Source organism: Canis lupus, chromosome 2 (assembly GCF_011100685.1).
Source record: "Canis lupus familiaris isolate Mischka breed German Shepherd chromosome 2, alternate assembly UU_Cfam_GSD_1.0, whole genome shotgun sequence".
Lineage (NCBI taxonomy): Eukaryota > Metazoa > Chordata > Mammalia > Carnivora > Canidae > Canis > Canis lupus.
This window is the reverse complement of record NC_049223.1, coordinates 37395315-37407427: the sequence shown is the minus strand read 5'-3', so window position 1 is coordinate 37407427 and position 12113 is coordinate 37395315. Positions and strand designations below refer to the sequence as shown.

Here is a 12113-nt window from a genome sequence, read left to right as displayed (position 1 = left end):
TTTCTATTAAGACACTGTGGATCTGAGACATCCTCCTTTAAAATAGGAATTTTAACCTGACCCGCTGTCAGTCATTTGTCATTTTGGGTGAATATACATATCAGATTGCTTTTCTGCCATCACAGCCAACTTAAGTTGCAATGGGAGAAAGGACAGAATAAACATGGGGTGGAGAATGCAACAGTTGGGGGGTTGCTGAGTATACTGTAGACAGATTGAGAAGATTCCTTGAGGGAGGAGCCTCCAAAAATAAACTCTGTTGATGGTGAAATATCCAGATTTGCCTGACATCATGGTGTTTCTCTCATCTAATAAAAATGAAGTCCTAGAAGCACACCTCCCTGAAATAATTTTTACAAGTAGCTACAGAAGCCAAATTGCTCCAGAAAGACATAGAGTTCATGGAGATTCATAAGTTCTAATGGCCCCTTTGGCTTGCTTTGTTTAAACAAACTGGTCCCCACTGCAAGTTTCTTCGATTATGGGTGTCCCTGCTTTGCCTGAGCCTTTAAAGAGTTCCTTTTCCCTAAATATTTCTGGAAATGTCCAGGGGTGGTAACATGTAATCAGAAATCATTCCATCCAGTGTCCCTACTGTGACGGAACCCATGGACCTGGGCTCTGATGGTTCTACAAAAATGTCCCTCAGGACTAGAGGTCTGTCCCCATCGCAGCGACCAGCACCTGGAGATCCTGTGGGCCCAATGTTGGTAAATTTGGAATACCTGCCAGCTAAGCTGGGAACTCAGCAAAGCGACAGCTAAAGACTTGCTGAGGAGTCCCACAGCAAATTTGTTCAACCTCGGATGTGCTGGTGGTTTGTGGCAGGGGCTCTCTCACTGGAAGTGTGGTGGCCACACGGCCACATGGTCATCACCCCACACCCTGACACTTCCCCAGAGGTACTGCCCCCCCCCAAGGTATAAAGCATGCTCCTGTCACCTTTACAAATACCATCCCCACTTCAGGCACAGTCACCTCCATGCCCAAGCTAACCAATGTAACTGTGATTCAAAGCAGGGTCATGGCCATAGGATGCTCGGAGTGGGGGGGTGGGAATGTGAAGCCATTTGAGCCCCATTGTGTTACTACTGTTACAGTTATCATTCTTCCACATCACAGCCACTGGGCCTTTCTCCAAGGCTGCTGACGGCTGGTGGCTGTCTGGGTGAGGGCAAGTTCTGATGTCAGCTGAGAAACTCTCTGTAACCCCACTCTACACTCCTGGCAACCTTTATCATGGGAAGCCATTTAGCTCTTCCCTGGTGGCACCTGCTCCACCCTGTCACTCTCCTCCATGAGGAGCACCCTCGTTTCTGCACATTGGGGGGAAAGATCTTGATCTTTCTCAGGAGGCTCCCAAGCCCTTGAAAATCAGTAGATAGAAATGAATGCATCGGCGTGGCCCTCTGCTGCCCCAGGAGCTCCTGGCACCATGCAGTCCTACATCAGGTCTGCATATACCTTTTCCCTCTTCTGCAGGGAAGGGACCCCAAACAGTACATCCCATGAAACCACAAAGATTCAAACCTCCCCCTGCTCCTCATATCTCTGCATAAGCAACAGTACCGATGATTAAATTCACAACACGCTTAGCTGGTACTGATGGTTAACTGGGGGTTTCTGAGGGCAATTCAGAATTGATTCAAAGCGGGGATATGTTTTTAGAGGTTGCATTTAAGCGCTCAGTGCTCCTGAATAGGGCAGGGCCTTGCTGAGGACTCGGTCTGTGAAACACAGGGCACCAGCATCTTTTCCTTAACATCACAAGCACTGTGACACTTTTCTCCTCATGAAAGTTTTTTTTAAGATTTCATTTATTTATTCACGAGAGACAGAGGCAGAGACACAAGCAGAAAGAGAAGCGGGCTCTGCCCGATGTGGGACTCCATCCTGGAACTCCAGGATCACACCCTGAGCAAAAGGCAGACACCCAACCACTGAGCCACCCAGGCATCCCACCTCATAAAAGTTAAATATCTTCATGGCATAAAGCTAGCAAAGTATGGAAAAATATGTTAAAGAAAATAGTAATCAACTGTCATCTACTTCCCACAGATAGCCATGGTTAAGATTTTATTTTTTTTAAGATTTTATTTATTTATTTATCCATGAGAGACACAGAGAGAGAGGCAGAGACACAGGTAGAGGGAGAAGCAGGCTCCATGCAGGGAGCCCAATGTGGGACTCAATCCAGGGTCTTTAGGATCACGCCCTGGGCTTAAGGCGGCACTAAACCGCTAAGCCACCTGGGTTGCCCCATGGTTAAGATTTTAATGCATTTCCTGTGAAATCACTTAGCATAAATTGGTATCATTTGGGAAACATCTAATACAAGGCATAAAATTTATAAAGATATGTCCAAAACAAAGATAGTCTTGTACACATACAATTTATACACACGTGTATATGTGTATATAAAATAAGTATATATTGTTTATTAAGCATAAATAGATACTAATGAGTTTAAATAAGAAATGTTTGTGAATGCAGATATTTTATTGTGAGCATTTTCCCAGATAATTAGAAGAACATGATCTTTGAGAGCAGCATTCTGTCTTATGAATGCAACGGAATTAAACATTCTCTGTTGGTTGGTATTAAGGTAGTTTCCAATTTTTTAAAAGATTTTATTTATCTATTTGACAAAGAGCACAAGCAGGGAGAGCGGCAGGTAGAGGGAGAGGGACAAACAGGCTCCAGCTGAGCAGGGAGCCCAATGTGGGGCTTGATCCCAGGACCCTGAGGTCATGACCTGAGCCGAAGGCAGGTCATTGCTGAACCAATGAGCAACCCAGGCGCCCAGTTTCCAATGTTTTAGTATCACTACACTGACTCTCTTAATCAGTGAGGGAGAACATATTCCTAGGAGAATTTCCTTCTCAAGGGATATATGTATTTGGCCTGTCCTACTACTATATGAAGCTGAAATGCATCCAGAGAGCTTGTTCTGACTTAGTGCCCGACAACTCCCAGCTGTGTGATGTGCCAGGAAGGAGGCAGTGGCTTACACTGCCCCTTCAGCTTTTGCTTCTGGTAAGAGGGACCTTGCCAGCAGTTTCTAATATTCCTCTGCCTGAAAGTAGATACATAACCATGTCAAGTCAGGTAACTTTGTCCTGCCTCTGCTTACTTAACCTGGAAAGTAAGGATAAGCTCCTTGATTTTGTAAACTGTAAAAGACTCTGCAAGGCTGAGGTATTAGTTTAACCGTATCATGTGGTTATAGAGCTGAAGTGAATGGATTGGTGTCCTGGCGTCAGACTGTGGGTTTTGAATCCTGCGTCCATCATTCATCATGTATTCTTATGTAACTTAGCCAAGTGACTTCTCTTTTCCTCATCTTTAAACTAGATGACAATAGCACTTGCCTCATAGGTAAGGATTGGGTACAATCATGCACTTAAGGCGTGCATCATGTGCTCATTACTATTATTGTTGTTACTTATTATTTAGACTCAATGTGAAACTGCCATTTGCTTCCTGTTAAATATTCTTGAAGCATGGGTAGTATGAGTAGTTAAAGTTTAACCAGGATACCAAAGCAACTTTATTCAAAGTGTCAAATCAAATTAGTAATGTCAGTGTTTTTCAAAATATGTGCCCCAGAAGTTCTGTAGGGTGCACCCCAGGGAACCTTTGGTGGCGGATGCGATGGTAATTGGACTGGGAAGGGCAAGCGGGGTTTCAGGACCCCCATGGGTATAGGTTTGTTCTGATGGCAAGAATTGTTAGCTGACAAACAAAATAATTTCTTCATCTTGGATGCAAAACTAGACCTCATTTTCCCAAGTCCCCTGCAATTAGGACTCCATCCCATGACCCTGAGATTACCATGTCACATTGTAGGCCTTGTGGTCTCAGTCTCAACTACCCCCAACTCTACCACTGGAGCGTAAAAGCAGCCCTAGACAACATGTAAAAATGGGTGCGCTGTATGCCAATAAGACCTCACAAAACTTTGCTATGGTTTGTCAAGCCCTGGACTAGAGCATGGCATGCAAGGGAGAGTTACACCGAGTGACTGGAAGGGCAGAACTTGCAGATAGGAAGGACCTCATGAACCCTCACAAGAACCTTGGCTTTTAGCCTCAGAGTAGGAGGGAAGGCTTCAGAAGGTTTTAGAAAAGGGGATGACTTGATATATATAAACCCAGTCCTCAGTAGATCAGTGTTTCAGCTTTCAATCACCCTGTGAACCACTGGCCCCATTTACGTATTGCTCTGTGAATTTCCTAAGGAGATTCAAGGCAAGCTCCTGACCGAGATGGTATCTTCAAGGAAAGGCCCCCGGGCAGACCCCATGGGCCTTCACAAGGTGGCATTTATGACCTAGGTGAAGTTGCTGTGGCTTTATCACTGTCCTCAGGTAGGATCAGACCCTGAATCTCAGTCCCCCATCGCTCACTTCCTGTCACTGCATTCAGGTGATTAGCATATGAAGTCAGAAGCACAACTAAGTAAGCGGCCTTTCAAAACACAGTTGCCCCTGGAAGCAGCCTACTCACTGCTGGTAGACAGGACCGCACCTGGATAATAGAACAGTGATCACAATGGTTAGCGTTTATTAACAATGTGCAGGTTGCTGCAGAAAGTACTTTATACGATTACCTGATTTAATCCTCACAACGAGCCTGGCTAGTAGGAACCTTGGTTTAGCCCCCTTTGAATTAGTTGGAGGAAAGGAAGGCAGGGAAATCCAATTTTACGGTCGTCAGGCGAACAAAGCCAGAGGCATTCATCTCACTTAAGAAGAGCATTGCCAGCAGGTCCTCAGCTCCTAGTCTGGTGGTTATAACACTATCCACCTCCACACCACACCAGGCCCTGGCCTTCCTCCTGGGACACGGGAATTCCCAACCCCTCTTATCTCCTGGCTGGGGCTGGAGGAAGTACTGCTGAGGTTTGTTTTACCAACTCCTTTTTCCCACTATGTCTCATCTTATCTGCCCTTCTGTGCCTTTAGATGACTTTGCATCCATTTTACGTGAATTTCATAATTTAACTCTGAGGGTAAATCCCCCCCCACCGCCCCGGCCCATCATCAGGGAGTCCCCCACATGATTAATCTCCCCACTGAGTAAGACTGCAAAATACTTCAGAATCCTTATTTATAGCTTCATGGGGTTAGAAAAGAGGGGGGGTATATCTAGAGCACAATCAACAGTAAGAAGGGTTTGCCACATTAGGTAATGAAAATCCTAACCTCCTACTATGTAGACCAGGGCTCCTCCTTAATGATTAGAAATATTACACTTGCCTAGGTATGCTCAGGAGCTCACTGAAGAGAGTGAATTAGCATTTGAACTTCTTTTAAAAAGAATTTAAAAAATTATTTTAGAGAGTGTGTGTACAAGAGTAGGGGGAGGGGCAGAGGGTGGGGGAAAGCCGACTCCCTACTGAGTGCAGAGCCCCACTGAAGACTCCGTCCCTGAGATCACAAGAACTGAGTTGAAAACCAAGATTTGGATGCTTAACTGACTGAGCCACCCAGGCGACCTTGAACTCTTCTAAAAGAGCAGAAATGAATGACAAGATCTGCTTGAACAGACAAGACTAAGTCTATACGATCTGTGAATTATATTCCCAAGAACAAGTCAAATCTTACATCTAGTCACATGGATGCTCTGCCCACAGAATAAGGTAGCAAAGGCACACGTAAGGCACAGACCATACACTGTTGGTGTTGTCATACAGAGAGACACATTGAGAGGAGGCAGTAGCGCACTAGAGCCCCTGGGTTAGCCCCAAACTAACAGCTGTTGAGGCACCACAAGAGCTAGTACATGTCCAAAAGTAACTAACTGATACCCATAAGACAAGGTTGGACCCACTAATTAGTCTACCATGAAGTTTTAATAAAAACTTTTTTCCAAGTGCTGCTTCGATAAACACATGAGTTAATATATGGGAGTTTAGAAGTTAGTCAAAGGAATCTTGACAGCCAGATCCTTAAATCTTGGCCTTCCCTTGGCCCCTGCCTACTCTTGGTCACAATCTGAATGAACTTTAACTTGTCACTTCAAATGAAGCATATATTTCTATACAACAAATATTAATGTCATAACTCTTGTGCTTTATTATTTTAGCTGATTTATATCGATGTATCAACATTCCAAAGAAAATAGAAAGTGTATGCTGGTTGTAATAACTTATTTCTTTCTTATTATTGCTATCGACATAAAATTCATACGATATAAACTTCACCATTTTAAAAAATAAAATTCACTGGGTTTTAATATCTTCTTAATTGCATACATCCCCTCTACCTAATCCCAGAGCTTTTCCATCACTCCAGCAATAAACTCTACCTGTAAGCAGTCACTCACCATTCCCTTCTTCCCAAACTTCCTAGCAACTACTAATCACCTTTCCATTTTTATGGATTTGACTATTCTGGACATTTAATATAAATGGAATTTTATGTGACCTTTTGTGTCTGTCTTCTTTCACTGAAATAATGTGATACAACACATATCAATCAGTACTTCATTTCTTTTCATGGCTGAATAGTGTTCTTTTATATGGATATATTTATGTTCATTCATTCATCAGTTGATGAATATTTAGGTCATTTTACTTTTTCACTATTAAGAATAATGTTGTTATGGACATCCATGTATTAGGTTTTCTGTAGATATATGTCTTTTTTTCTCCTGGGTTGATACTTGGGAGTGGCATTTCTGCATTAGATGGTAGCTCTGTGGTTAACTTTTTGAGAATTTTCATAGTGGCTGCATTATTTTACATCTCATCAGCGAAATTTGAGTTTCAATTTCTCTATATTCTTACCAACAATATTTTCCCATTTTTTATTATAGCTATCCTAGTGGGTATGAAGTGATATCTCTTGTGTTTTTTTATCTTCATTTCCTTAGTGACTAATGATGAGCATCTTTTCATGTGCTTATCGGCTATTTGTATGTCTTCTTTAGAAAACTGTCTATTTAAGTAATTTGCTATTTTTTAAAACATAAGGTTGTCTTTTTATTATTAAGTAGTAAAAGTTTATTATATATACTGGATCTAGAGCCTTATGATTTGCAACTATTTTTTTCCATTCTGTGGCTTGTCTTTTCATGTTCTTTATATCCTTTGAAGCAGAAAAGCTTTTGATTTTGATGCAGTCCAGGTTGTCCATTTTTTTCCTTGTTTGTGCTTTTGGTGTCATATCTAAGAAATCATTGCCTAATCTAAAGTTATAGAGATGTACCCCTGTGTTTTTTTCTTACTGTGTTATTGTTTTAACTCTTGCAGTTAAGCCTTTGCTCTATTTTGAGTTAATTTTTGTATATGGGATGAGGTAAGGGTCCCACTGCATTTTTCTGCATATGGCTATCCAGTTGTCACAGCACCATTTGTTGAAAAATTATTCTTTCTTCATTGAATAGTCCTGACATTCTTGGTAAAAATCAGTTGACAGCAGATGTGTGGGTTTCTGGACTCTCTTCCATTGATTTTTATGTCTATCCTTTTTTTTTTTTTTAATTTTTTTAAAAATTTTATTTATTTATGATAGTCACACAGAGAGAGAGAGAGAGGCAGAGACATAGGCAGATGGAGAAGCAGGCTCCATGCAGGAAGCCTGATGTGGGACTCGATCCTGGGTCTCCAGGATCGTACCCTGGGCCAAAGGCAGGCGCCAAACTGCTGCGCCACCCAGGGATCCCTTTATGTCTATCCTTATGCCAGTACCAGGCTATCTTGATTACCGAAGCTTTGTAGTAAGTTTTGAGATAAGGAATCATGAGTCCACCAAACTTACTCTTCTTTTTAAAGATTATTTTGCTATTCTTGGTTAATAACTTTTTAAATATCAAGTTAAAAATGAAGCTGCAGCTCTCTAAAGGAAGACAAATTTTCAAAAAGACACTATAACCTCTGCTTTGTATATAGTACACTTGAAAATGCTTGTAGCATGGAATAGATCAATGTCACCTCTAATTCAAACTCTGAATGCCAAAGTCATTTCTTTGGAGCCTATCTCCTTTCTAAGAAAATAACTCTTTCATTCCTATTCTGTAAATACATCTATTGGAGCACTTAGAACATTTTATTATATTTATTTGTTTATGTGTCTATTTCCCCCTATTAGTCTATAACCCCTAAAGGACTAGAATCACACCGAATTCATCTCTGGGTCCCCCTAGTCATGCCCTGAGTGGAGGACCAATATGTTTTTGTTGGAAGGAGAGAAGGCAATAATGAAGGAAGGGAAGATGGGTGAGAAGTTAAGAGGGAAAGGAAAGTAAAAGAGAAAAGGAAAGAAAGAGCTAACATTTACTACATGTTTATAATGTTCTACACATTGTTGTAAGACTCATCATCCCGTGTATTCTTATGAGTATCTTACAAGTTCGTAGCAGTATCATGAATACTCTTATAATGCCCATTTTACAGCTAAAGACAGTAAGACAAAGAGTTTAATAATTTACCCAAAGTTATACCACTAGCAAGTAGCCTAGGCAGCCAGGCTCCTTGGTCGTGGTCTTAAATAACACACCATGCTACCTGTCAAATAAAGACTCAAATAAAGACCCCTGAGCTCTACTCTTACAGGCTGGCTCAGTAGGTTTGAGGTGGTGCCCTGGTGTCTTTACTTCAAACAAATTACCAAACGATTTGCAAGACAACTCTGTTGGCAACTAACACTACAAAGGATGACCAAATAAAACACCCATGGGGGTCAAGGCAGGGAAGACTTTGGTGAGATGTCATTCTTGCAAGGAAAAGCCAGGGGAAAAAAGAGACACCTGGATACTAGTAAAGATAAGGAGGGGGAAGAAAAACAAGCTATTTGTGGTCTAACCCAGGAGACCAGACCAAGCAATGAGCACCCCTTCAGCCACCAGCCTCCCTTTGGCCCTGTCTGTGCCTGTGCTGTATACCCTGCAGGGCACATACCTTCTACCAAGTCCATATCACACTTGATGTCCACCGCAGAGTATCCTAGGAGCAAATGAATGAACCTCCAAAGCTCTAGAACCAAATTACATGTATTTATTGCTTGTCATCGCCAGGCTAAGTTCTAAGTGCTTTACATGGAAGAACTCAGTCTCCACAACATTCCCGAGGCAGATACTATTGTCATAACTCCGATGACAGGTAAGGACTCAGAGGCACACAGAGGGTAAGAAGCTTATCAAGGTCCCATGGGTAACAAAGGGAGAAGCCAGATTCCAACCCGAGCAGTTTTGCTCCAGAGTTGATCCCCTTCACCAAGATGCTGCTCCAAGAAGGAAGATAAAAGAATGAAGGATGAGGCCCATTAATGTTGCAATTTGGAAAAGCTACTTGAAGCAAACCCTCACTTGAGCAAAATGAAGGCACAAACCCTTCTGAACCCCCTGATGCTGGCCCAGGTCCAGTAGGAGTGGTGTTAGGAAAACTATGGGAATTCCAAGGTACTTAGCTCCCTTTCCCCAGTGGCCGCAGAAGCCAACCTCAGGGGACTAGCCATTTTGAATCCCTGAGAATCGAGGTGTGGAGCAGAAACGGGTCCCAAAGTCAAAACCAAAACCCAGTCTTCTGTTGACTCACTCATTGCTTTTGTCTACTGTGTTATACAAACTTGGATGGTGAAGTGAAAGGGGTTTTGATGGCGTGGACTTAAGTAAACAAATGAATTTGTGGGTTGACACATCGCCAGCCATAAATTCATGGAAGGTAAATATTGACGTCTGAAGATTACATAATCACTGTGTTCAATGTGTAGAGAACTCAACCAGGAGTTAAGAGAGCTTGCATGTTCATTTTGGCTCCTTGGCAAATTGGTGAGGTTATGGACAAATCATTCCATTTCTTTATGCTTTTCTTTCTTTTGACTATAGAATTTTGCTGGTTGAAGAGCACGATGAGATCAAGCACTTTGCTTTTAAATGTCTTTCCCTATTTGGACATGCTCAGCTGGATGTGGGAGATCTATGGTTTTCCTGGGTTTCATAATGATCAGATCCCACAGGGCTATGTAACTTGTGTGGTTTATAGAATTATAGGACCCCAAAGCCGTGGGGATTCTGATAAATCGTAGGGTGAAAATGTCCAGCTAGTGGCAGAATTTCTTTTACAGAATCCCCAGCAGGTGCTCAGTGAGCCTCACACTGCAATCCATCATATGAGGAGGAAAATGGCTGAGTTTAAAGTTCAAAACCCCTTTCACTTCACCATCCAAGTTTGTATAACACAGTAGACAGACCTAGTGGTGTGTGTGTGTGCGTGTGTGTGTGTCCTCTCTGATTGGGGTATGCCTACGTTTCCTCTCACTTTCTGCAGTGATTGTAATTTGTTGGTTTCTTTATGTTGCCAGTCCTAGCCCAGGGGTTAATGATGACAATAATCATGTAATATAACAGCACTTATAAAATGTCAGAGATCATGGTTTATTTAGAGTAGCTTATTTAATCTGTATGTGATCGTGATAAAACAAGTACTAGTATTATCTTTATTTTTCAGATTAAAAAGAAACTAAGATTCAGAGAGGTTAAGTAACTTGCATGAAGACACATGTCTACTAAGAGCTAGAATCTCAGGTCTATTTCAGACTGAGCTGGAGCTATTAACTAAATAAATGTTTACTGAATCCAACTAATGATATCTCTATCTACCACCATGCCTTTTTCCCCTGCAACGGATGAAAGAGAAATGTAAAGTTTATATATGTAAAACATTAGCAATATGTGTTATAAGAATTGCAGATTTAATTCAAATAAAGGATGGATTTTTTTATATTAGGAGAGTTTTTTCTTCAGCTATCTGATTTAGGTTTCAAAAACAAATAACAAGATATTAAAATATTTTAATACATACTTCACTAGACCATAGGTATAGGTACTGTATTTAAGTTAATATAGAATCAAGTCTACAATAAACAAAGCAATAAAATATAAAGCTGGCTTGATATGGAAAGCAGAGTAATAATTTAGGCTATCCAAAAGGAAACTAGGTAAAATATTTTTCTTTTGGAGGATTTTTGGAGTTTTGTTTGTTTTTGTTTTTTTAAAGCACAGCCTAAGATAGAGAAGCAATTAATTAAAAATGGAAATTTGAGGCAGAATGAACTGAGGTTGATATTCTTGTTTATGTACATGTATTTTAAAAGAAACAGTTTGACCATCTCATTAACATTAATCTTTATCAGGAATTAATTAATTCCTGATTAATTATTAACAGGAAACTCTAGCCAAACTCTTAAAGCAGGTAAAGTTTATTTTTAGGCATCCAACTAGCTTCTCTCTCTGGTTTCCCCTTCTCTTTTAGGGCCACTCTAGATACCTAGTAACCTTAGCCTGTATTTTTCTTCCAGAAGGAGCAGCCATGTTTTAGATCCTGCATTTTTTTGCCAGGATCATTTCAGATGCAAATATTAAAGTCCAAACTCCAACTGGCAGAGGTCAAGAAGGAGAAGAAGGAGGAGGGGGGCAGGAGAAGAGAAAAGAAAAGCAAAGAGAAGGAGGAGGAGGAATTTTTCAGAGTCTGAAATAGTGAAGTCTTGGAGTAGCCCTAGCCTCAGGATCTAGACATTCAAATTATATAATTGGGAATCTATCTCCAGACCTCTTTGTTTTCTTCTTATTTATTTTTAAGTAGGCTTCACATGAAGCATGGAGCCCAATGCGGGACTTAAATCTCTGACCCTGAGGATCAAGACCCAAACTGAGATCAGGAAACAGATAGTTAACTGACTGAGCCACAAAGGCACCCCTGTTTTTTAAATTATTTTTTAATCAGCTTCATTGCAATGGAGGTGCTAGGTGGTAGAATGGCACTCCTCCAACTTTGCATTAATTATCAGTTTGAAAATGGCAAGTTTCAAAAAAAAAAAAAAAGAAAGAAAGAAAATGGCAAGTTTCTAAATAGTCCAGAAGGCCTAAAATGAAGGCTCATTTGTGCCTGTTATGGGCCTGTTTCATAACTAAGGCTCTGATAAGACAGGCCCTACCCATCTATAGAGTTTGGGATGGGGTTAATCTCACCACAAATACATGGACTGAAGTCGGGGAAAGGATAGTTTCCAAAGGAAAATTGAAGTTCTAGTACCATATGTGGATAGTGGACTAGTGGCAGACAAAAACAATATCTATCCACCACCTGGTCATGGTAGAGGACCAACCAGA

At 41.2% G+C, this 12113-nt stretch overlaps 1 long non-coding RNA gene across 1 annotated transcript in view; it reads right to left on the bottom strand.

Moving 5' to 3' along the window:
* LOC119870220 overlaps nucleotides 1–8986 on the bottom strand; it is a 60313-nt gene extending 51327 nt beyond the window's left edge. The window contains exon 1 of the long non-coding RNA XR_005355487.1: nucleotides 8905–8986. This is a non-coding gene — a long non-coding RNA (uncharacterized LOC119870220). The remainder of the gene's footprint in view (nucleotides 1–8904) is intronic.
* Between the last annotated feature and the right edge of the window lie 3127 nt (nucleotides 8987–12113).